Below are 213 nucleotides of genomic sequence, written 5' to 3'. Positions count from 1 at the left end.
GTATCAGAGGGGGATTATTTTAAAGGGGATAACATAATTTTGGATGAATAAATGAATATTTTTTTGTAAAAATGAAAAGTCATCTTACTTTTTGATCACACCTCGTATACTTTCACATTTACGAATATTAATAATATTTTAATTAAGCCTAATACTATTAACGCTTAACGTTTAATATGTTTACGTTTCTTACATGTCATTAACGTAAATTAC

Source organism: Trachymyrmex cornetzi, unplaced genomic scaffold, assembly GCF_001594075.2.
Source record: "Trachymyrmex cornetzi isolate Tcor2-1 unplaced genomic scaffold, Tcor1.1 scaffold887, whole genome shotgun sequence".
Taxonomy (NCBI): domain Eukaryota; kingdom Metazoa; phylum Arthropoda; class Insecta; order Hymenoptera; family Formicidae; genus Trachymyrmex; species Trachymyrmex cornetzi.
The sequence above is the reverse complement of the archived record's forward strand: the minus strand, read 5'-3'. Positions refer to the sequence as shown.